We start from the raw sequence: 26,766 nt of genomic DNA, 5'->3' as shown, positions 1-26,766 counted from the left end.
ATTTTTTTAAGGTGTCTTCGCATTCATGGCACATGCCGTTGACGTATTGGCGCAGAGCCTGTATTCATCCTGGCTTTGTCGGTCTTGTTTGTTGGCGTGAACACGTTTCTCAGTACAGATATCGATGATTTTGGGTGTGATCCATGGTTTATCAGTGCGGGACTGTACTCCAAAGATTTGGAGCTTTCATCAACCAGACGGTCGACTTCCTCAGTGGTTGGGACTCCCGTGAGTTGGATGCTTGACAGCTTATTCAAAAGAGCAGTTTTATATTTGTTTCTTGTTTTGATGTTTTTGAGAAGATCGATGCGGTATTTTGGGTAGCTTTTCTTGGGTGGTTGGGATTTTCGGAGGCACATATGGAGTCCTGACATGACTAGAACATGGTCAACGTCAAAATCGACACCGGCTAAAGATACTGTATTCAGCACTGATGACTTCTAGTACTTATGGACCAGTATGAGGTCAACCGAATTTGAGGTTTGGTTATCTGGGGATCTTCATTTGACCACTCTGTATTCTCTAAGTCAAAACATTGTTCTAGTAGTGAAAAGCTCCTTATCACTACATAAATCTATGAGTATTTCCCCTCTAAGGTTTTATCACCCATGTCTGAACTTGCCCATTACGTCTTCGAAACCTGCATTTGATTGTCCAACGATAGCGTTAAAGTCCCCAATGACGAACAGAACATCCTTCTTGGGCCCCTGGTTTATGGTGTGTTGGACCTGGGCGTAAAAGTGTTTTGCATCTTGTTCACTCCTGGAAGAGTCGATGGCATAAACTTAGATAATGGAAATGTTAGCGACGGATCCTTTAAAACGGGCGGCAATGATACGGTCTGAGAGTGGATTTATGACAAGTAGAGATTTTTTAGCACGTTTTGAGAGTAGAAAGCCAACGCCTTGACGGTGAACACCATCGCTTCGTCCTGAGGTGATGAGTGTGTTCCCGTTTATGGTTTTTATTCCATTTAAAGGAAGGTGAGTCTCCAATAATCCAATAATATTTCAATGGTAGCGGTCGATTTCATTTTAAAATTAATTACTTTTTTTCCGGTTTAGCAGGTGTTCGTATGTTTAGCGTTCCAAGCGACAGTGATATCTTTGGGGTAAATATTGGTGTCTTCTCTGATTGGAGAGTTGTCAAATCGGTGAAATAATCGTCAGTTGCCCCGGACGTGGTAAATAAAACATTATCATTATCATCATCATCATCATAAAAATCAGACCATCGGTTGCCCTGGACACGGTAGCATAGGTTCTTATCCTATTTTTGCCATTTCTTATAAAAGAGAAGGAGTTTTGTGGCATTTTTGTCAGGATAACGGTATGCCATTCTTCTCTATCCTCAGCAGAGGCCATTGTCCATGGTTCTTGATCATCTACCCTTCACAGTTGCTCCTCTAGAAAGGGATCCTCTCGTTCGGTGTTCTGCAGCACCAAGCAATTTGACCCATTGCTGGGGGAGGGTTTGTAACCGCCGGGAAGTGTCCACACGCAGGTGGGCCCTATACGGTGTACATCTTAGGGGCCTTCCTCCTCCTACGCCTGTATTTATGACCCCTGGGCTAGGGTGTCCCAGTTTAAATTATGGACCCGCAGGAACTAGGTCCCCCTAGGTCCGCGCTTCCTATGGAGGTATCCTACATATCTTTAGGACGTTCCCCTATCCACCACCTGGGGATGCGCTTGGTGTTGCCTCCATGTTTTCAAAAGTATTTAGCTGGAGTATCACAGGAACGACTAAGAGTCATTAGTTACATCTTCTGAGAATGTTAAGGAAGCTGTTGAACTAAAGCAATAGACAACATGCATTCAGATTGAAAAAAGGCTGATCCGTAATATCTAAAGAACAAATAAGGGTCTGAAATTGTGACTTTTACGGAATGTTGAACTAAATTCAAAGAGGGAATGTGTATCCAAGTTGTCAAAAGGGCGTAGGGATGTAATATTTTAGGAATGGCTTAGGGTATTTAGTTGATAGTTTCAGAGAATATTAAGAGGATGTATAACTATATCAAAAGATATTATTTGCATCCAGCTTTTCTAAGATAGATTTGAAACACCTCTTGAACGGCTACCGGTATTATATTGAAGCTTAAAGGGAATGGTGAATTAAACCAAAAGATACAACAAGAAAACAGACTCTCAAATAGGAATATCCGTGATATAACAGGAACGGCTAAATGTATTATAGTTTAAAATTTCAGGGCATGTTCAGAACTAAACGAAAATACAATACCTGCATCAGAACTGTAAAAACGATGCTAAGTTGAAACGTTCAGGGCAAGTTGAAAAAGATTTCGAAGCGAAGTACATCAAATAGACACTATTTGCATAAAGGTTTCGATAAGAGCGTATCTGTAATATCATCCAAGGTTATTAAGTTGAAACATCCAAGGCATGTTGAGAACTAAAGCAAAAGAGACCACTTGTGTCCAATTTCTCTATGTTCAAAGTCTTAGGAATAACTAAGGGTAGAATTAAGTTAAAACTTTTAGAGCATATTAACCCATTAACGCTTGATTCTCGAAGATGAAAAAATGAAATTGATAAACTTTCTATGCTTGATAGTTGCCTACCAGAGGGACTATCGTGATAAGTAATTCTTCTGCAATACTAAAAACTCAGGTAAAAAACTGTAAAAACACAAAAAAAAACTATGTAGAAGGGAGACTTCTCAAAAAATATCCGTAAATGAAGTCATCCCCCGTTGTCAAGTCACTCAAGTGTGGTGCTTCTCATACAAACATTACCTCCCCCTTACTTCGGAGCTATCTCAAACACATGATGTATCAGCTCTTTTGGGAACTTTATAATCGTGCCCTGGCTTCCATTAGACCCTCGGGCACGCTGAATTTCATTGTTCACTGATCTGTCCTGATCTGTCCAACTGGATTTCCTTAGGAAATCCATTTGTTGAATCTTTCCCTAAGATTATTTTGTGTAGTTTATTTTATAGAATTTTCCCCAAGATACAGTAAACGTATAGCGTAAATTTTGCCCAATAAACTAGTGCCTTGCTCTTAATTGTTGTCCTGTAGTTCGCCAGTACATTACCTAAGGGGTCAACGCCACCTATACTAACATTATAGTTGCTAATCGTGTATGACTGCTTAATTTTCACCTTATTTTATGGCTGCTCTGGAGCATTTTTGAAGAAGTATCTGGTCAATAGGTCAATAGTAATTTTGAAAGTAAAGGGCGCATACGGCAGGGTTTGTGACTACGCCAGAAGCTTGCACACAACTTTGGCCCCTAGGTTTCACTCGTTCTACCCTGTTCACTGGACCTTCTCCCTGTATATAGCTCAATATAGCCGCAGGTTGACGCTACGATTCTTGTTTTATACCCTAATCTAACCGACATTCCCCTGAAGAACATCTTGCATATATGAAGACCGAAAAACAGAATCGTCTTGTAATTTAGTTTTTAGATCCTTGGCGAAGGATCAAAAACCATTGCCAAGGCATCAAAAAGCGTAAGAAAAACTTTTAGATGAATCTGTAAAAAAAAACTTTAGCATCTTTTCTGCCAAACATGTCCAAATGGGAACATATTCAAGTTTTCAAAAACTTAGTTTTGATAATTCATATGTCCAGGGGTGAATCTCGAACTTTTTCATTAGGGGAGGGGGCAACAGGGGTCCATATCCGGATAGTCAAGGGGCATGGGATATATAACAACTTTTATCTCCACATTATTAGGGGACAACTGCCCCCCCCCCAAAAAAAAAACGACGCCCCTGCATGTGTCATAGCAAGGGAGCGAAATATTTCTGAAGATAAAAGACTGAACCACTTAGAAAATATAAATACTCCCATAATTTCACTCTCACTCCATAAGATTACATGCCACACTTGAAGAAAGGAAAAGTGGACAAACTGAGGCTAATTGATGCTAGATAAATCTCAATTACCTTAAAAATCTGTCAATGGGAATAATACGTGTATAGCTTTTCTATTTTGAACTCTATGGAAAGCGTCAGGGCGTCAGTTTCCTTTTAGGGCTACTAAAGAGTGCAGGAAAAAAGTTTAAGCACATATTCCCAAACAGGAATTCGCGGCTTTAATGGGTTAAGAGGGATTTTGAACAAAACCCAAAAGAAACTACGTGAATTCATATTACCGACACAGAGTATCTAAAGTATCTAAAGGCATTAAAATGAAGCTTTCCGGGATTGATGAGGGAGATTTAAAACCAAATCAAAAGACAATATATACATCCGAGGTGTCAAAAGGGTGTATCTCCAATATTTCAGGAATGGCCAAGGGTGTTAAGTAGAATTCAACAGGCATGCTGAGCCGGATGTTGTAAAAAATCAAGAGATACTATGTAGATATAAATTTGCAGAAGGAGATATCTGTAATATTTAAGGAGTGGCTAAGAGTATTAAGTGGACCAAAAATTTCACTAAAGCAATAGACAAATTTATTATCTAGGTGATCAAAAGAGCGTATTTGTAAAGTTTGAGGAATGACTAACGGTAATTTGATAATACTTTCAGGGAAGTTTAAGGGGATTATAGAACTAATTCAAAGATATGATGTTCATCCTGGTTTTAGAGACGTAGCTGAAATACCTCAAAAACTGCAAGGGTATAAAGTTGAAAATTTTTATGAAATGTGGAACTAAAAATAAATACAATATGTTTTGGATCCATCAACAAGCAAACATCCATTACCCTTTAGGAAGAATAGTACATGTTTATATGCAGATAATGTGTTATTCTTCCTTCAAGCATTGGCTCTTTATATGTTTGATATAGTTCTGATGAATCAGCTTAATATTTGCAGACATCTGCGTAGTACATATGCCTAATCAGGAAATGAAGTTCATTGATTATTTGCATGGTTTATGTCGTTAAGAACTAAACTTATTAGCAGTGTCATAAAAAATAGCAAATATTTATCTTTCACTCCAAATTACAAAAAAATAGCAAATATTAATTTTGGCTCGGAAATACTAATAGTCTAATAATTTTCAACAAAATAAGATGGGCATTAAAGGAACTCTGTTGTAGTATCAAGATCAACGAGGAAATGAGGATAGGCATCAAAGAAGTGATATAAAATTGAAAATTGCAGTGACCTAATTAAGAGTAACACCTTCTTGAAAGAAATATAAATTGAAAAAAATAACCCCCCTTTTTAACAGAAACAACTCATTTTCAACTTATACATGATTGGAATCACCACTTACGATGTCAGTTTGTGCTACTTTTGCCTCATTTGGTACATTTTCCCACTGCTACTATCTTTTATTGTGCTCTTACAAAAACATGCTGATCAAAAACATGCAAAAACATGCAAAAAAACATATTTTTTTTATGCTGATCATGGAAGCTTGTTTAGTAAAAATCGAAAAACACCTATAGAAAAAATGCTCCGAAATTGATTTTACCTTTGAACTATCCCAATACATTTAATTTAGCTGGTTAACAATAAAAGTACTTCTGCTGAATATGCTTTTTTTGGAATTTCACCAAGGAAGGCTGTTTTTATCCTGAGAACCATTCTCCTGAGCCGTCTTGTACCTTTTACAAAAATGTTAAGTGGGATTCGTTGTGGTCATTCGCTCATCTGTCCTCCATAAATCATACAGTATCATCTTTGACCCGTAACACATCACTTTTTTATTTTTAAACAAAAACACAAGTTTTTTCAACTAAAAGTAAGGAGCAACATTAAAACTTAAAACAATCAGAAATTATTAGGTATATGAAGTACCCCTACTTAGTACCTCGTTCCTTACGCTAAAGTTTGACTTTTTTCCAATTATTTAAGAATTACTCCTGATACAGAAGGACCGTGTAAGCTTTTTACAAAAAAAAAACACTTAAGAGTAAAGAGCGAAAGCACTGAGCAGGGGCAGCCCCCTCATATGTGTAACAAGTTCGGTTCGTCTTAAGTTTTAATGTTGCTCCTTACTTTCAGTTGAAAACTGTTTTTTTTATTTAATTTCTGATAGTTTTTTAATTAATGCTAGGAAATCTAGCTCCCCCTCCCATGGAAAATTACTTTCCCCACGAAACTAATTTTCGTGGAAAGATCCTCCCACGTAAGCAATCTCACCATAAACCACTCTTTCTTTACGCACTCTTTCTTTACTTTCTCACTCTTTACGCTAAAGTTTTTTATTTTTTTAAGAAATAAAGTTGTGATACAGAGTCAAACTTGAAACAAACAGAGACAGAGACAGAGTAAAACAGAGTCAAATTTAATTTCTGATCGTTTTTTAAATAATGCTTGGAAATCCGGCGCCCCCTTCATAGAAATGTCCCCTACCCCAAAGAAGCATCCTCCACGGAAATATTCTTCCGAGTAACCCCCTCCTCAAGCCCCCCCCACCAGAAAAAAATCCTTCCTGAAAATGTCTGTATACTTCCCAATAACCAATACAATATGTAAGCAATGGGCAAAGTTCATAACTTGCAGCCCTTCCCCTGGGAACTATGGGGAATTAAGTCATCCTAAAAGAAATATTTATTAGATTTTCAAATTAGATTTCTCAAAATTTTAATTGGGTGACTTTGAGAAAAAAAAGAGCGTTGGAGGGGGCCTAGTTGCCCTCCAGTTTTTTGTCACTTAAAAGGGGCACTAGATCTTTTAATTTCCGTTCCAATGAGCCCTCCTACAACATTCTAGGACCACTGGGTCAATACGATTACCCCTGGTAAAAAAAAAAAAAAAAAAACAAATAAACACGCATCCGTGATCTTTCTTCTGGCAAAAAATGGAAAATTCCACATTTTTGCAGATAGGAGCTTGAAACCTCTACAGTAGGGTTCTCTGATAGGCTGAATACGATTGTGTGATTTTCATTCAGGTTCTATAGCTTTAAAGGGTTCTTTCGTCCTTTTTTCGAAAATCAGCCAAATTTTCTCAGGCGCGTAACTTTTGATGGGTAAGATTAAACTTGATGAAACTTATATATTTGAAATCAAAATTTAAATTTGATTCTTTTGATGTATCTATTGGTATCAAAATTCCGTTTTTTAGAGTTTCGGTTACCATTGAGCCGGGTCACTCCTTACTTACAGTTCGTTACCACGAACTGTTTGAAAATGTCAAGCCTTCCAATCACTTTCGACTATTAAAAAGGGCACTAGGCCTTTCGATTTCCAATCGAATGAGCCCTTTTGGAAACGACAACGCTTTCTATAAAAACCTTATATGCCCCCAGGGCATAATTACAACCCTTACCCCAAGCTCTGTTAGGGTGGTTGTCATCCTCTAAGACCGAATTTCCAGAATTTTTAACTACGTTTAACAAAATGGCTATCTCAAAATTTTGATTGGATGTGTTTGGGGAAATGGTGGGCGTGAGAGGGGTGTTAGTCGCCTTCCAATCACTTTCGACTATTAAAAAGGGCACAAGCCACTCCAATTTCCAATTGAATGACCGCTTTTCGAAGTTTCTACGACAACTTCTTCAATTAGAAGTGCTCTGCTCTAAAGGAAAAAATCAATAGATAATACATTGTGCCAACATCGTTCTTATATGCCCACAGGGCATAACTTAAAACCCTTGCCCTAAGGGTTGTGGGCGAGTGTCCTCCTCTTTACTTAGTCCCCGTTTCTTGTCTCGTTCTCGAGTGTCCCCGTTCTTTACTTAGGCAGCGCGATCCTGCTGCCTATGATTTATACAACAATTTTCTATATAAACCGTATATGCTCCCAGGGCATAACTTACAGCCCTTGCACCGAGGGCTCTGAAGGGGTTATCATCCTTAAAGACCTAATTTCCAGAACGTTTAACTACGTTGAACGAAATGGATATCTCAAAATTTTGATTGGATGTGTTTTTGAAAATGGTGGGCGTGAGAGGGGCTTTAGTCGCTATCCAATCACTTTCAACTATTAAAAAAGGCACTAGCCCTTTCTATTTCAAATAAAATGAGCCCTTTTGAAGTTTCTACGACAATGCTTTCAATAAAATTTTTATATTCTCCAGGGCATAACTTACAACTCCTGCCCTGAGGGCTGTGGGGAAGGGGTTGTCATCCTTAAAGACCTAATTTCCAAAACTTTCAACTACATTGAATAAAATGGCTATCTAAAAATTTTGATTGGATGTTTTTTGGGGAAAGGTGGTTGTGAGAGGGGGGCTAGTTGCCCTCAAATCACTTTCGACTATTGAAAAGGGTTCTATCACTTTGAATTTCAAATCGAAAGAGCCCTTTTTCAAGTTTCTACGACAAATATTTCAATAAAAACCTTATATGCCCCCAGGGCATAACTTATAATCCTTGCCCTGAGGGTTGTGGGGGAGTGTCCTCCAAAAACATGTTTTCTATCTGGAAATCAATTACGCTGAACAAAGTGGCTATCTCAAAATTTTTATTGGATGAGTTTGGGGGAATGATGGGCGTGGATGGGGGCTAGTTGCCATCCAATCACTTTCGAATATTAAAAAGGGCACCAGTCCTTTGAATTTCCAATCGAGTGAGCTTTTCTGAAGTTTCTACGACAACGCCTTCTTTAAAAACCTTATATACCCCCAGGGCATAACTTAAAACCCTTGTCCTTAGGGCTCTGGTGGAGTGTCCTCCTCAAAAAAATATTATCTATCTGGAAATCAACTACGCTGAACAAAAGGGCTATCTCAAAATTTTGATTGGATGTGTTTGGGGAAAGGATGGGTGTGAGGGGGGGGGCTCGGCTCCCTCTAATCAAGTTCTAATTTTGACACGGGCCCTAGATCTTCTTGTTTCAAGTCGAATGAGCCTTTTTTTGAAATTTCTACAACCACACTTTTATTAAAAACATTATTTGCCCCAGGGTACATCTTACAACTCTTGCCCTGAAGGTTGTGGGGGAGTGTCCTCCTCAAAAACATATTGATTATCCAGAAATCAACTACGCTGAAAAAAATGGCTGTCTCAAAATTTTGATTGGATGTGTTGGGGGAATGGTGGGCGTGGGGGGGGGGGCTAGTTGCCCTCCAGTCAAATAAATGAAACCCAAGACAAACAGAAATTACAATAAATAACCGAGTCGAACACAGAAAGAGCAGAACTTAAAATTAGTAGGGCTCAAAACCCCTATACCTTCCCAATTAAAGAACATAATTTGCACTTTACTGAAAACAAATACAAATGATTGTGCATTGTCAGTTTAATATATATATTCTGATGTATATTCCTTAAAACGTTCATATCATTTAATTTATTAAAGTTATAAAAGTGAATACATCTTAAAATTTATCTTAGGTTAAAGAAGAGGGCTGATTGCACTCCAATAACTTGTGACTGTTAAAAAGGGTACTAGAACTTAGAATTTCCATTCCAATTAGCTCCTTCATAATATCAATGATATTACTTGCTCTGATAGTGCAGCGCTGCCTATGATATAGCTTTTATGCCTGTTTAATACTTACATGGGTATAGTTTTGTCGTTTAATTGAAAATCCCCCTAAATATTTCAAATGAATGCCATTAGTGTCATTAGTTATAGTAACCGTGGAAGTAGTATCAATAGTATACACATAGTGTCTTCTGGCTAGTTACAAATCTGTCACAACTTACCCTGAAAGGCCTAACTTGATAATGTAAGCCGTATTTGTGATATTGCTTTGCCAACCTATAGACAATCTAAATGATCATAGTTCGTTTTGATTTAGTTCAACATCCGCATAAATATTCCTTGAAAGCTGCACCTTAATACCTTTAGCTTGTGCAGTAGCAATAGTTGTAGTAGCAGTAGTAATACATGTAGCACCAGTAGCTATAGTAGTAGCAGTAGGAGTAGAGTATCAATAGTACTACTAGGAACAAAATAATAGTAGCAGTAGTTATAGTTGTAGGAGTAGGAGTAGTAGTATTATGATTCAAATATTATATTTTGGTTAGTTCAACATCCCCCACAACAAGCGTTGTAGGTTTTAATATCATAAACGAAACTGTTCCTAAGATATTGCTGATATACCCTGTGATAACCTGCATACGGATGGCAGGTTGTCATCCGTACAACATCAATTTTGAGAAATATTTTCTGAAAATTTCACCTTTATACCTTTAGCTATAGTTATAATAGTAGTAGGAGTAGTAGTAGTCACAGCAATAGTATAACTACTCATCTTAATAAAATAAGCCATTGCTATGACTTGTTGGTTTGCTCTTTTGATAACCTTTATATTCAAATACTTCTTGAAGTTTTCGTTTTAATTCTCTTAACCTTACAAGTAGTTAAGATAGAAGTAGTAGTTAGAGCAATAGAAATAGTAGTAGTAGAACTAGTAAAGGTTGCAGTAGTAGTAGTATTAATAGTAGTGTGAGCATATTGCCAATTGGTCAATTGAATATACGATTTCTTGACAATCTAATTGCACGTAGTGTCTTTTGTTAGTTCAAATTTGGCATCAATATTCTATATAGTGGTAGTAGCATTAGCATATTGCCTTTTGGTCAGCTGAATATTGATTTCACGATGCTCTAGAAGCCTTACAAGCTGTTGCAAATGAATTTAGTTGGTATAGTTTAGTAGCAGTAGTAGCATAAGGAAAAGTGGCTCTGGTATTAGTGTTAGTAGTGGTATGCATATATTGCCTTTTTGTCAATTGATCTTCCCCTTTAAGTATTCTCCGAAAGTTTCAACTTGATACCCAAATCAATTATTAAGATATTCTCTTTTGACAATCTGGGTGTGCATAATGTGTTTTGAGTTAGTTCAAATTCCCCTAAATTTTTTGTCAAATTTTTACCTTCATACGTCTAGACTTAATTGTACTAGTATTATAATAGTAGTGGTAGTAGAAGCAACGGTAGTAGCAGTAATAGTGTATAAATATTAGTAGTGACATTAGTAGCAGTAGTATTAATATCAGTAATTACGGTACATTTTGCCTTTTTGTCAACTAAACATCCCACTCATGAGGCCCCGTAAGTTTCTTCTTGATATGATAAGCCGTTTTAAAAATATTGCTGATACGCCCGTATCAGCAATCTGTATGCACTTAGTATATTTTGATTTAGCTCAACTTTCCCCTTAATGTTTCTTCAGATATATTTTTCAATGTCCTCAGCCTAAGTAGTACTTGCTACAGAAATAGTAGTTTTAGTGATAGTAGTGGTAGTATTAATAGTACTTGTGATAGCACTAGAAGCAGCAGTAGTTGTAGTAGTAGTATTGTGCAAAAATTGATCATCCATTGATCATCTTCTTTATCATTTCCTGAAAATTCAAAATTAATATATTCGGTCATTCCTGGGTTACACACTTTTGACAACCCATAAACACATTACATGTTTATGATTTAGTTCAGCATTCCCCTCAACATTCCCTGAAACACTAATCTTAATGTCCTTTATATTTTGGGAAAGTAGGAGTCAAACATGCATACCTTTTTTTCAATAACAAATACTATAGATAAATAATGAACAAATTGCATAGCTTGTAGCCCTTGCCCTGAGGCTTCTGGGAAGGGGGGAAGGCGTGACATACACGAACACATAATTATTGAATCCGTCAACATTGCTAAAAAATATTCATGTCTCAAAACTTTGTTTGCATTTTTGTTATTTGAAATGATGGTCTTGGGAAGGGGTATGGCTTGGTTTCTCTCAAATCTCTTTGACTCTTAAAAAGGACACTATGACTTCCAATTTAAAATCAATTGAGCCCCATCTGAATTTAAAACGGTTACCCATTCCATAACAACCTTATATTTTGCCCCAGGGCTCTGAAGGGTTGTGCCAAACCTAGAGGCATTGTTATATTTTCTTTGGACTATTATAAATAAATTTTCCATTGCACAATTTCAATCAGATACATTTGTTGAAAAGAGGGGTAGTTGGGTGGGGGGGACTACTTGGCTCCCATCATTGTTGACTCTTAGAAAAGAACTAGAACTTCCAATTTTAACCAAATAAGCCACGTCTAAAGTTTATACAACCATCCCTTCTATAAAAAACCTAAAATACCCCAGGGGCATAACTTACAACCCTCACCCTCAGGCTCTGGTGGTTTGTATCAACCTCAAAAGCCTTATAACATGATCTTTGGGCCATTTTGAATAAAAGAAATGACTCAAAATATCAATTAGATGCAACTCGGAAAAACACGACGTGTTTGTGCGTGTGTGTATTTGGGGGGAGGGGTAGCTGCGCTCCAATTGATTTGACTCTTAAAAGGCACTAGAATTTCTGATTGCCAATCCAATGAGTCCCGTCCAATGCATATAAGACCAACCTTTTTATAAGAACCTTATATGCTCCAAACGAATAACTTACAACCTTGGCCCTGAGAGCTGTAGTGGGGGGGTGTCTGCCTCACAAACCTATTTCCGAAACCTTCAGCTAAGATTAACAAATTGTTATCTCCAAATTTTGATTGGAAGTGTTAACATATATGATGAGCGTGGAGGGGGAGGGAGGGCTGGTTGCTCTCAAAAGACTTCGACTCTTAAAAAGGGAACTATAACTTCCAATTTCGAATCAAATAAGCAACATCTGAAATTAATACGACTGTCCATTCCAGAAAAACCTTATACTGTAAGGGGGGATTCATGGCGGTGACTCCATGTCCAAACTCAGCCATGAGACCCGACTACCATAAATAAAGCCTCGAATGAAGGAATGCTATCAAGTGAGAGAGATATCATGACAAATCCTAGCATCGTATTAAAATAAACAAGACAACACAGGTATAGAAAAAACTAAGATTTTAATATCAAAGAAGAGAATTTTAGTTAATTGATATTAGTTATTTCGTTATAACTAAAAATTCAATATTTATTATTCACAATCAAAGATCAATTCTTAAACTTGTATTGGCTTGAAGTGAAATTTCTTATTATTAAAGAAAACAGGCATACTAATTAAATGTTAAGGCTAAAATGTTCCTGCTTGAAAGAAACTGATAAAATTGTTAAAGGACTTGGGTATATACCCTTTTACTAGGGTTCAATAAAAACAAGAAATAATAAGTAACATGTTCGACTTTCATTCTATAAGTGTGCAAGAAACTTCAGCAAAACTATAACCCCAACTGATTTGCCTTGTCAGTGTATCTCTACATACAACACGTATCCCCCCTTATTTGCCAAACAAAGGAAGCTAAATTCGAAAGGATGTGTGTATGTTTGCAAATAAGTTTATCGGGTTCAATTATACTCTGAAAGGGCATTTGCTTGAACCAGATTCTAGCAAAATTCATAACAAATCGATAATAATTCTAAAATTAGAAGGACACTTCTTATAAATCCGACCTTGTAATATACGGTTGCGTAAATATTATTATGCTGATATCTTCGAATAAATACAGACAATTATTATAGTCGTTCCTCTCAGTTCCGCTGGCCTTGACGAGGATGAATTATGAAAGACAAGAAGAAAAAAATCAAAATTAAGAACATAATCAACATACAATTGTCCGTGGCTTAATTCCTCAGCTTGCTGACCTAATTAATCCTATTAATCTACATTGGGATTACTAATAAAAACACCCACTGCCAAAAATTCTAGTTCGTTTTGAACCAAATATAAGGTCTGACTGCCGTCTATTATCTTTCTACTGGGGCTCGATAAAATATCAGCTGTCATCTTAGTCCAAGATATATGTCTATGCGTATATAAGGAATTATCCATCAGTAATGATACTCAGTATATCTTTTTTGAGAGATCCCTGTGTTTACGTAAATACTAAAATTTTTTAGCATCCACATAAATATTACACAGTCTTCCCCAAATACAATACTGAATCTGAGAGCTTTTTAGAGTTTCATATAAGCCGTATAGCTCCCTAACCATAGAAAACTGCTTGGAAAATGGTTTATAGAAAACTCTATTGAAAGAACAAACGACTCCCATCCTTCCGTCATCCTTTTTCTGACAAAGAACATCCCTGACTCCATTTTCAGAGGAGTCAACAAATAATCCAAAATCTTTTTCGGGATTTGCCACATGAATTACAATTCCACTATCTTTACCAGTTATTTGTCCAAGTAAAGACAACCAAGCGATCTCTTGCTCCTTCTTCCATGCCCAACCTTGGGTCTTCTTTAATAATTTTGTCAAAGGAGCAATAAAGTTGTCATAATTAAGATAAAAGCATTTATAATAGTTGAAAAGTCCTAATTATGATCGTAGTTCAGAAATATTTTCCGGCCTTTCTAATTTTTCAATAGCATCTACTTTGGATACCTGAGGTCTAATTTTGTCACGCAACACGATTAATCCTAATCCTGGAATATATTCTTTAAAAAATTGTGACTTAAACGCTTACAATTTAATGTTATGAATTTTTAAACGCGCAAAGAATCTCGCGAGATGAAATAAATGCCCATTAGGGTTTGAAGGTTCAGTTTTAATAACGATATCATAAAAAAAAAATTGAAAAAGAAGGAAAGGTATTTTTCTGGAAATATTTTATCCTAATTTCTTGGACCACACTGATTTTCCATTTATGAAAAATTAAGCAAGAAAAGCGGGTTTTAATTTTTATAAAGCAGTGAATACAATAAAATAAAGACTTTATTAAACAAAAAAACTCAGAATATTTCGGCCCCACGTCCGGGAGCCTTTCTCAACGGAAAAAAAGAAAAGAAAAAAAAGAAACAACAAATGTTCTTTTTAAAAACCTTAACTTACATCAAAATAAAAACATTTTAAGCACATAAAGAGAGAAAAAAAACAATAACAAAAGAAAAAATATAAATAAATAGGAAACAAAACTCACATATTAAATAAACACTTCCATTCACTGTCGTATAAACAAAATCAAATGTCTATGTTGATTCAAACACGCCTCCTCACAGTATATAAATGGAAATCTATCAAAAAATGAAGAATGTATTTAAAATTAAACAAAAACAGTAAAGGGCAGCTAACCCCCGGCCCATAACCCTTAATTAAATCTCACAAGTTCATCAACCAATGTTTGAATTATAGATTGAACGGATTCGTTTGCTTGCAAGCTTAGCTGCAGTTCCTTTACTTTTCCCAACATTTGACCCATTCTGACCTTTGTTCGCAAGGTCATCTTTCGTTTCAGAACTATTATTAAAATCAGTACTGGTTGAAAATCTTCCCTGCTTTTTAATTAAACTATTATAAATTGAATTGATCCTAAATTCCCCTTCATCTCTATTGATAGTAATACCCCCATATATTCTATAATTCTTTTTTATTTCTATAATTTCCCTGAAACTTTATAAAAGTCTTACAGACGTATCTACTATTTTTGTACAGCAACACAAGAATGCCATAGATTGCTCTCTAAAACAAAATAAAAAACCGGAAACGTTCGAGTCAGCTGTTGCAGAACATGTTTATAATTTTCCTCATCACAGCATTTTATTTGATCAAACAAAAATAGTAGATACGTCTGTAGGACTTCTACAAAGCTTCAGGGAAATTATAGAAACAAAAAAAGATAATATATGGGGGTATTAGTATCAATAGAGATGAAGGGGAATTTAGGATCAATTCAATTTATAATTGTTTAATTAAAAAGCAGGTAAGATTTTCAACCAGTACTGATTTTAATAATAGTTCTGAAACGAAAGATGACCTTGAGAACAAAGGTCAGAATGGGTTAAATGATGGGAAAAGTAAACGAACTGCATCTAAGCTTGCAAGCAAACGAATCCGTTCAATTTATAATTCAAACATTGGTTGATGAGCTCGTAAGATTTAATTAGGGGTTATGGACCGGGGGCTAGCTGACCTTTATTGTTTTGGTTTAAGTATAATCATATTCTTCATTTTTTGATAGATTTCCATTTATATACTGTGAGGAGGCGTGCTTGAATCAATTAAATAAAAAAACAAGTTTTTTTAACTGAAAGTAAGGAACGACGTTAAAACTTAAAACGAACAGAAATTGTTCCGTATATGAAAGGGGCTGTCCCCTCCTCAACGCCTCACTCTCTACGGTAAAGTTTTTTATTGTTTAAAAAAATAAGAGTTGTGAGAGAGTCAAACTTTTGCGTAAAGAGCGAGGCGTTGAGGAGGGGGCAGCCCCTTTCATATACGGAATAATTTCTGTACGTTTTAAGTTTTAACGTCGTTCCTTACTTTCACTTAAAAAAACTTGTTTTTTTTATTTAATTTTTGAACGTTTATGAATTAATACAGGTTTTGATTTTGGTTCACCGTACATGAATAATTAAAACAAAATGTTCATATTAATTTACTTTCATTTGGTTAAATGGCTTTCTCGAAACTTGTTTAATTTTATTTACGAACGTTTTAATTAGTAATAAATATACGTAACTTACGAATTAACTTACGTAGCGATCTTTTATATTCATATATTTTTAATAAGTATATTAGGGGGCTCACCCCCTAGTCAATACCGTGCTCTTTAAGCTAAAGTTCGAATTTCGTTCCAATTCTTTAAAAATGACCCCTTAATTACAAATGACGTTATTTAGAATAAATAGCTCTTAGGAAAGTACTAAAAAATCTTTGGCTTAAAGAGCGAGGTATTGACTAGAGGGTGAACCCAATCATACACGTAATATTTTCTGTTCGTTTTAAGTTTTGATGTTATTCCTTATTTTCAGTTGGAAAACTTTTTTTTATATTTAATTTCTGATCTTTTTTTTAAATAATGCTGGGAAATCCGGCGCCCCCTTCATAGGAATGTATTTAACCCCATAAAAACTTCTTTCATGGAAAGATCTCCCCAAATAACCACCGACCCACCCATCCCCCTACTACCAGAAAAAATCCCCCCTGAAAACGTCTATATACTTCCTAATAACCAATACTATATGTTAACATTTGGTAAAGTTCATAACTTTCAGCCCTCCCCCCGGGGACTTCGGGGGATTAAGTCATCTTAAAGGACATAGTTATCATATTTTCAACCATGCTGAACAAAATGACTGTCTAAAAATTTTGATCAGGTGACTTTGGGAAAAAAATGAGCGTGGGAGGGGGCCTAGTTGCCCTCCATTTTTTTTGTCACTTAAAAAGAGCACTAGAACTTTTAATTTCCGTTCTAATGAGTCCTTCCACGATATTCTAGGACCACTGGGTCGATACGATAACCCCTGGAATAAAAAAACAAAAAAAAACCAAATAAACACGCATCCGTGATCTTTCTTCTGGCAAAAAATGCAAAGTTCCACATATTTGTAGATAGGAGCTTAAAACCTCTACAGCGGGATTCTCTGATACCCTGGATCTAATGGTGTGATTTTCATTAAGATTCTATAACTTTTAGGGGGTCTTTCCCCCTTTTTTCAAAAATGAGCCAAATTTTCTCAGGCGCTTAACTTTTGACTGGCAGGAGTAAACTTGATGAAAGCTATATATTTGAGTTTAGCATTGAAATTTGATTCTTTTGATGTATCTATTGGTATCAAAAACCCGTTTTCTAGAGTTTCGGTTACCATTGAGCCGGGTCGCTCCTTACTTGCTGTTCGTTACCACGAACTGTTTGATATAGACATTCGATTTTGTTTATACGCCAGTGAATGGAAGTGTTTATTTAATATGTGAGTTTTGTTTCCTATTTATTTATATTTTTTCTTTTGTTTTTTTTCTCTCTTTATGTGTTTAGTATGTTTTTATTTTGATGTAAGTTAAGGTTTTTAAAAAGAACATTTTTTGTTTCATTTTTTTCTTTTGTTGTTTTTCCGTTGAGAAAGGCTCCCGGACGTGGGGCCGAAATATTCGGAGTATTTTTTTTAATTAAGTGTTTATTTTATTGTATTCACTACTTTATAAAAATTAAAACCCGTTTTTCTTGCTTAATTTTTCGTAAATAATTTTTCATCCATTAAGCTATCAAAAGCCTTTGGCAAAAAAATACACTTCCCTGTGGTATTCTTGTGTAGCAATGACGATAAAAACGAATGGTGCTAAAAAAGTAACGTTTAACGATGTTGATAAAAACGAAAAGAACTTTTGATACTTCAATTTGATACTCATCAATAGAAATTTGAAAAAAGCCACTGCGCATGTCAAATTCACTGTAGAACGTTCCTTTCAATAAATTTTGTAAGATCTCAGAAGTTCGAGGGATTAGGAAAGCTGTGCCTTTCATGTTATTATTGACTATACGTAAGTCAATTAAAAATCGAGTATTTTCTCTGTTAAGAGCCTCATTTTTACTGACAGAATGTTTCCTTATAGGGAAAACAAGAGAAGGGAAAGAAAATGCCCTTTTTTCTATTATACCGGATTTCAGCATAGCTTGTATAGGTTCTTCTGGCCCTAAAGCCATTTTATGGGAAATTCTAAAGTGCATAGGTGGTCTGAAATCTGTATCAAGTGGTATATGAGGCTTAAAAACCATTAAATCATTTTTAAATACATCAAAAGCATGTTTAGAAGAGCAATTTTTATTGTCTAAAAGCAATTGAACTAGCTCTTGGAAAACTATTTTGGGTACGGTAGAAGGATCGAACTTAGAAAGAAATGCTTCATATTCTGGTTTAGAACTAATAATTAAATTATCGCCATGAATAATTGAGATGTTTTCTGCAGTAAATAGTTTACATTCTACACTTTTAAATGTTCTAGGGTCAACTCGTGTATCAGACATCACTACTACACACCCGTATACTAATGCTTTATTATAAATATTGGAACCCTTGGTCCCAGTTTGTTCAGATAAATGTCCTTCCCAGATTCTTTTCTTTTGGCCCCTTAATTATTTTCCTTCCCCTAGAAATAAATATTGATTTTCCTTTTATTTTGGTGGCGCAATTTTCTGTCCTTTAATTACGTAGTTGGTTACATAGACCACGAGGCATTAAAGTGCGCAGATGGGGATGTTTAACCAGTAATTAGTAAGCCCTCAGATTGGCTGGACAAATTCACTACCACCGCATCACCCCGTCGCAGACACGCGGATGGCTGAGCGGCCTGGGGAAAATTGTTCCTTTTTTGTTTTAGTAACTTTTTTTGTAGGGTGACTGATTACAGTAAGATTATTTTATATTATATAATCTTTGACTTTATAGCCTAGGTCGAGTCTAAAGAGTTAGTTAGAAATATTACCAGTAAACTTGGGACCATTTGATCACGCTATCGTACCCAAAGGCAGGGTATATTGTATATTGGGCACTCATATACCCAATAAATACGGAACCTTTGGGGTAAGAGCGGGAATCCCACTAATATGTGGGCCGGTAAGGGGGTCTCCCTCTTAAGTAAGAGGAATATCATCCTGTTTGCGCCATTTTTTTACCACTAACTGGTGACCCCCGTACCTTACACCCAAATAAGTCGTGTCAGTTGTATAAGTCAGCCCAATAAGTGGTGGCAGCAAGAAAAGGAGCTATCAGCAGCACTGATAGTAAAAGAATTTTGCGTTTTCGAAGAGACGGGTTAATTTGGCCTAGAAAGTAGCCTATTGTGGTAATATATAAAAAGACAAAAATACGCAGTCAATTAATAGAAATATGAAGGTCTATAATGGGCTGTGTCCCTTGTTAGACAAATATAAAAAAATAACGTGAAATTAATGAGTTGAGTTTACAGTGGGGGAATCTCCGTATTTAAAAGTATTACAGGGTTTAAGGACAGATCAGAGAACGTTGAAAGCTGGGTTATTATTTGAGTGAATTGGCAGACTTAGATATAATCTTCATTGACGAAGGTTATAAGAGTATTGAGGACGGCAAATTAGGAGAATTTGTCAGTTTTTGCGCACATTGGACACCGAAGGTGGGAGGCACCTGTCCTATTGAGTAATCTTCCCAGGAGGAGATTATATTTGGAATACGAGTATCCAGGGAGGATACGTAATTAGTTTTACAGGGTAGTTCCCCTGTTTGAGTTTAGTCTAGCTAATTTACTAGTGGAATATTCGCGCGGTTTTTCAGTTTCTTTTTCTCGTCCAACCCCTGTTAATTTGTTTTTCGGAGATATATTTCACTCGCGTAAAACTGTTTGTTGGGAAAGAAATCGTTAATCACTAATGAAGTCTAATAAGAGATAATATAATCGGAAAGAAGTATACGCGGTAAAATAAGGTACGAAATAAAGAATGAAGAAGTAATATGTGAGAAAACAACAGCCCCCTCAGAGGCTGTGCCAAATGAAGGGGAGTTACGGGTAAAAGAAAATACGGATAGAGAACGAACAGAGTCAGAAAATGAATTAAGAAGAAAAAATGATAGACAGAATCAAAGTAGTCCGAGTAGAAGGAACAATGTTGAATCGAGATCCAGCAAGGGTTCACGAAAAACTACTCATTTAGATATGACACAATATTTATTAAATTACATGAAAGAGAGAAAGGAAGAAAGAATAGCCGAAGAGCAAAAAGAGGAGAATGATAGAAAAGAAATAGAGAAAGAAACGAAACAAAGAAAAGACGTGGACAAAAGAAAGCACCTAGAATATATGAAGAAATTACAGGATGAGATAGATCAAATTGAAAAAGATAGTCAAGCCAATGAAATGCTTCATCAGGCTCGTATGGAAAAAATTGAAGCCCGTAAGGGAATGTCGATGAGTGAGAGATTATCAGACATTTATTACACATTAAATACTAAAACGGAAAATCATGCTACTTCGTTGACAAGGCAGGGGGGTGGACCGGCCCATAAAACAAATTGGGAGGCTGTGCCGCCCTGTCGGAAAAACAAAATACTTGATACGCGTGTTCAAAATGTTGATAATCCACAAAAATGGGATGCGGAAATAAAAAGACCACCAAAATATTGAAAATAAGACACGCGAGAATGATTTTTCAGGAAAATTCCCAGAAAATGGAAAACTTGAAAACACTTTTAATGAATATGGGACGCTAACAAGTACAGGCCAAAATGAAACACAGGTTTTACCAAAGAAAAATGAGACGAAATTTATTTTACGCGCTTTTCCCCGGAAAGTTCGGGAAATTTTAGTAGAACATGAAAAACCAAATGTCGGAGTTCAGTTTCCATTTGATGACGAAATATTTGCTTCTGCGGTAAAAATAAAGAAGACTAAAAGAGAGAAAAAAGATATTAAGCGGAACTAGAATAAAGAAAGGCAGTCGAAGATGGACACTGGAGTCCAATTCAGATTTCATGACAATTTATTTAATGCTACTACAAAAGAAAAGGAAACTAAGAGGGAAAAGAGATATTAAACGGAGCTACAATGAAGTGATACAGTCAAAGATGGTGGACACTATAGTCCAATTCTAATTTAAAGATGATTTATTATTTTGCGCGAATGACAAAATTGAGAAAAATAGAGATGAAAAGAGAAGTGTACAAAAGTAAAAAAATTTTGAGATTCAGCCGTGACGAAAAATAAAAAAATGTTGGATGGGCTGTGCCTTGATAACATAAATAATAGACATAGATAATTTCGGAGACCACATTGCCTTTCCATTACGACAAATAAAAGTTCAAATAGGGATAAAATCCTTTTAATAGACAGTGATGATGATAACAATGATAGAAACTCACAAAAATACTAGATATTTCGTTCACATATACAGTGACCGTCATCAGTTTTCAAAATCCTGATATCATCAGGAAACTCACTGTTATCATCATCAATGTCTGTTAAAAGGATTTTATCCCTATTTGAACTTTTATTTATAAATAATAGAGGGGACAAAGAGGTCCAAAATCCACTGGGAAAATTTCGAAATTACAATAAGACGAAAAAACTTAGAAGGGAGGAGAAGACCCAAGACATATTAAGAGAAACTACAGATAATCATGACAGAGAATTGACTTGTCAACAACGGGTTACGGAAAGATTAAAAGGTACTGAATTTTGGGTTGGATCAAAGCAATTTGTGAAGAAATCTGGTATTGGTCTGATCAACTCAAAAGAGGATTTGTTCCTTTATGAGGGCGAGGAATCCCTTGCGGAAGATCCCCTGCGGGAGGACGTGACAGATTGCCCTTTTCCTCAATGCAAACTGGTGGACAAGTTGTGATCCCTTTACTGAAGCCTTGTCTTTCCAGTCTTCAATATTATCTTCATCACTCATCGCCGAGCATTATTCAATTAATTATTTTAGGGCACAAGACAAAGAAAAAAGCGATTCAAAGTTCGCTCAGATTTTTACTTCATTTTCCTGAACCCCTATCGTTTTCACAGGCCTGTGTATTTTTGGCCTGCAACTATTTCAAATTATGCCAAGGGGCAACTTTCATTTTAATTGAGATGTGGGGTTGTTTCCAAAGATGGAAATTAAGAGGCTAGTGCAGCCAATTTTTCGTGATGGCTGGAATCATCGTATTTGCCAGAAACCGATTCTCGGCTGTTCTCACCTGTAAATTCATAAGAGCGAGAAAATTTTTGTTTTTGATTGTGCGGCGCACAATGAATTTCTACTAATCTTGGAGACTTCAACTTTCAAAACCTAATGCAGATGCTATACGATCTAGACCATGGTGGTTCTACGGTAGAGACGTGGGGATGACGACGAATCCTGAGCCAAGCGGTGGAAGTACAGGCATGGGTGGAAGAAAGAAGAGAAGATACAAGTTTGATGATTTTGAGTTTAATGTTATTTATTTTATGTCTGAATTTCCAGCCAATCCACCGGAGTAGCGGCCATTTATCTTAGGAGGGAGGTATTGGAACCCTTGGTCCCAGTTTGTTCAGATACATATCCTTCCCAGATTCTTTTCTTTTGGCTCCTTAATTATTTTCCTTCCCCTAGTAATAATTATTAATTTTCCTTTTATTTTGGTGGTGCCATTTTCTGTCCTTCTTTAATTGCGTGGTTGGTTACACAGACCACGAGGTATTAAGTGCGCAGTTGGGGATATTTGACCGGTAATTAGTAAGCCCTCGGATTGTCTGGAAAAATTCACTACCACCCATTCACCCCGTCGCAGACACGCGGATAGCTGAGTGGGCTTGGGAAAATAGTTCCTTTCTCTTTCAGTTCCTTTTTTGTAGGGTGACTGATTACAGTAAGATTATCTCATATTATATAATCTTTGACTTTATAGCCTAGGTCGAGTCTAAAGAGATAGTTAGAAATATTACCGGTAACCCTGGGACCATTTGATCACGCTATCGTACCCAAAGGCAGGGTATATTGTAAATTGGGCACTCATATACCCGATAGATACGGAACCGTTGGGGTAAGAGCGGGAATCCCACTATTATTTGGGCCGACAAAGGGTTCTCCCCCTCGAGTAACTGGCATAGGAACCTTTTTGCGCCATTTTTGCACCAATAAGTGGTGATTCCCGTACTTTACACCCCAATAAGTTGTGTCAGCGGTATAAGTCAACACAATAATAACCCGCTTGATTTTTGACCTTATCCCAAATTTTAACTTCCTTCCAAGAAAGTGCAAGGAACTATCCAGTTCTTCCATAATATCGAACCCTAAGATTACGGCAAAACGCAAATTATCAACTACCAAATCTCAGAAAAGAATAACTGTCTTATTTGTACCAAGTAATATCAATGGTAACCTTGCAATGCCCGTTAGAGGTAATTGATGTCCTTAAAGTGATTTAATCACAGTATTGGTAGGTTTTAGAGGTTGTCTATTAAGCTTAGGCAAGGGTTCAAAGAAGGATTTCGAAGCTTTCGAAATGAGAGACTTCTCTGAACCACAGTCCAAAAAGGAGTCACATTCCACGTTATAGATTGAAACTTTATTAAACAGCGGAGAAGAATTGCTATTACCATTAGAAAAATTTACAAAACAAGGTTTTGAAGAGATTTTGAATCGTCAAAAGCCAAAAAAAGACTCTTGCGTACTAATTGGCTTTTTTAGTTTCCCTGTTCAGTGTTTTCTGCCTCAATAGCCGGTCGGCCCCTCTTAGCAATTTCACAGCTGTAAGTGTGATGATTATCTGTTTTACATATAACGCTGAAAACACTTCTTTTCGGTTATGTCCCAGGATTGTTACTAACGGAAGTTGAAGCACAAGCATTAGGTGTCTGAATTGGAATCGGAATAGCGCCTTAATATCCATGAGTGTTTTCTTGAGAATTAAACGAGTAAAAAAAAATTCCCCGTCTAGAGTAGCCGGATTGACTATGACCTTGATTATTATAAGAAGACCGGAAATTCCTGGAATTTATTCCTCCGTAATTGTCCCGGTGTGAGAAATTGACATATGACCCATTATTAGGAGGAATATACCCACCACGGTCTCTATGGAAGTTGGCCCTATTATTAATAAAGCGTCCTCTTCTAGGCTCATAACGAGAACCTAGGCTACTAAAATTAGTAGAGGGTGGGGTCATCACCACTGATAAGGAGGCAATCCCTGAACAAACTCCGTTAATTTATTCCTATAATTTAGCCCTTTGAAATACTTCTGTAATATCTGCGCATAACCCTTTTTCACGAATGAATCTTCTGACATTCTCATTTAATACTTGTTCAATGGCCTGTTGTATTAATAAATCAATACCTGGAATGAGGCATTCACTCCCCGGAACATTTTAAACTGGAGAAGAATAGTTCTCAAATTGTGTAAAAATACGCATAAAAAAAAACTTACGACTGGCTCATTTTTTTTTGTCTAACTTGCACAGTATGTTGAAGTTTTTCGGCCGGTGAAATTTTATCAAGAAAAGCAGAGCACAGGTATTCTTATAGCTCAGAAAAATTTGTACATATTTTTCTATATTTTTGTATATACATATTTTTCTATATACGAGCTATACGATTCATCAGACATTTAAGCAGCGTACCTCTCGATCATAACTGATTCTTCTAATCCCATTAATCTACAAACTCTCTGAAGGTCTTTAACCCAACTAGAAATTTGTTATGGTTTAATCAACCTTTTTTAGTGGAAAATGGATCGATAGTGCTATAAGCTACATGTTGGAATACTGGAGCTGGCGTAGCTCCTACATTAACGTTAGAAGCTTGCCCAGGGATGAAGCTTCCGGTTTGTCATTTTTCTGAGGTAGGGACATTACTTAAGAAAGGAGAAATTAATTATAGCTTGCCAAACTTAAGCAACCAACTAATCCTGTCTGAGTTAACTGGAACTGAGCAAAAGCCCACTACTTATTCTCATACTCCACCAACCAACAGTTCCTTTATGAGGGTACCAAGTTGAACAGTATCCAAATATTATTTGACTGTTTCAATTTTATTGTTGCGGTTAGTCTTGTTTTAATAAACCTAAAAAAATAAGCGTACAGGCAAGCAGTGAACGCGAAGAAAAATTAAAGGGATTTGATTAATTATGTTAATTTAAGTATTGAGATATTACAAAAATAATTTATAATCAAAATTCTCCTATCTCAAAATTATGCGTAGCGTAAAGAAAGAGGCGTATTTTATGCAATTTATAATCGCATCGCGCTTTCGCTGCCACCATTTTCTAATTGGGGGACTTCGTGGTGGTGACTCCATGTTCAAACTCAGCCCTGAGACCCGACTATCCCTAAATAAGTCTCGAATGAAGAAAGTGAATAATTTGAGAGAGATGTCTTGACAAATCCTAACATCAAAGAAGAGAATTTTAGTCAATTGTTATTAGTTATTTCATTCTAATGGAAGATTCAATATTTATTATTCACAATCAAAGATAAACTTTTATTTTTTTTATTGGCTAAAAGTGAAATTTTTTATTATTGAAGAAAACAGGCATACTAACTAATATGTTAAGGTAAGCATGTTCCTGCTTGAAAGAAACTGATAAAATTGTTAAAAGAATTTGGTTATATACCCCTTTACTAGGGTTCAATAAAAATAAGAAATAGCAAAAAACATGTTAGACTTACATTCTATAAGTGTGCAATAAGCTTCAGCAAAGCTATAACCCTAATTGACTTGCCTTGTCAGTGTATGTCTGTATAAAACATGTATCCCCCCTTATTTGACAAACAAACGAAGCTAAATTTGAAAGGGTATGTGCATGTTTGCAAATAAGTTTATCGAGTTTAACTATACTCTGAAAGGGCATCTGCTTAAACTGGATTCTAACAAAATTCACAGCATATCGATAATAATTCTAAAATTAGAAGGACACTTCTAACAATATACCCTCATGGCATAACTTGTAACTCTATCCCCCGGGCGCTAGGGGGTTATGCCAACCCTAGATGCATTATTATATGTTCTTTCAAATGTTTTAAACAAAATTGCTATCTCATAATTTCAATCAGACAGGGGTTTTCGGGAGGGGGGGGCACAATTCCTTCCTACACTTTCGACGCTTAAAAAGGAACTACAGCTTTCAGTATTCAAGCTGATAAGCCTCTAGAGTATAACAACCATCCCTTCCATAAATACTTAAATGCCCCGAGGCATAACTTACCTCCCTCGCCCTTAGGCTATTGTGGTTTGTATCAATCCCAAAAGCCTTGTTACATGATCTTGGGACTATTCTGAACAAAATGATTGTCTTAAATTTTTTTATTTGATATATTTCATAAAAACACGACGTGCGGGGGGGGGGTAGCTGCCGTCTTATCACTTTGACTCTTTAAAAAGTCACTAGAAATTCTGATTACCAATCCAATGAGTCGCCTCCGAAGTATATACAACCACTCTTTCTATAAAATACCCCGGGGCATAACTTACGACCCTTGCCCTCATAGCTGTGGGGTTGGGGATATCTTCCTCAAAAACATAATTTCCATTTCCTTCAACTAAAATGAACAAAATTACTATATCCAAAATTTTGATTGGCTATCTTTTGGGAAATGATGAGCGTGGAGGGGAGGTGGCTGGTTGCTCTCAAATTATTTTTGAATCTTAAAAACAGCATTATAATTTTCAATTTCAAATCAAATGTGCCCCATCTGAAGTTTTTGCGACCACTGATTCCACAGAAACCTTATATAACCCCAGGGCGAGACTTAAAACCCCATCCCCAAGGCACTGGGGGTTTGCATCAAACCAAGAGGCAT

General features: G+C 36.2%; 1 protein-coding gene and 1 pseudogene across 1 annotated transcript in view; one reads left to right on the top strand and one right to left on the bottom strand.

Annotated features, from left to right (window-relative positions):
- Nucleotides 1-26,766, top strand: part of LOC148953448 (uncharacterized) — a 155,360-nt gene that overhangs the window by 92,826 nt on the left and 35,768 nt on the right. The window lies entirely within an intron of this gene.
- Nucleotides 603-26,766, bottom strand: LOC148953449 (uncharacterized; annotated as a pseudogene).

The sequence above is a fragment of the Artemia sp. Qi Xiang Cuo genome, chromosome 4, assembly GCF_049724085.1.
Source record: "Artemia sp. Qi Xiang Cuo chromosome 4, ASM4972408v1, whole genome shotgun sequence".
Lineage (NCBI taxonomy): Eukaryota > Metazoa > Arthropoda > Branchiopoda > Anostraca > Artemiidae > Artemia > Artemia sp. Qi Xiang Cuo.
The sequence above is the reverse complement of the archived record's forward strand: the minus strand, read 5'-3'. Positions and strand labels throughout refer to the sequence as shown.